General features: G+C 43.1%; 1 protein-coding gene across 4 annotated transcripts in view; it reads right to left on the reverse strand.

Moving 5' to 3' along the window:
- The window catches only part of LOC119594519 (DNA topoisomerase 2-binding protein 1-like), a 27,100-nt gene that overhangs the window by 5,391 nt on the left and 21,505 nt on the right, over positions 1-204 (reverse strand). The window lies entirely within an intron of this gene.

Below are 204 nucleotides of genomic sequence, written 5' to 3' on the forward strand. Positions count from 1 at the left end.
ATCTCCCTTGTGTTCACCAGACACTCTACAAAGCTACCAAGTGTGGGACAAGCTCTATATTAGTACTTAAAACAGAGCCTGATGTGGGAACTACTGCGGTCAACGTAATCAAAGATGACAGAACTCCTGCAGTCAAGTTGTGCTCCTTTATATATCACCCATTAACGCAGGATCATAATTTTCCCCAGCCTATAGGATGAATCG

This window comes from Penaeus monodon, chromosome 34 (assembly GCF_015228065.2).
Source record: "Penaeus monodon isolate SGIC_2016 chromosome 34, NSTDA_Pmon_1, whole genome shotgun sequence".
Lineage (NCBI taxonomy): Eukaryota > Metazoa > Arthropoda > Malacostraca > Decapoda > Penaeidae > Penaeus > Penaeus monodon.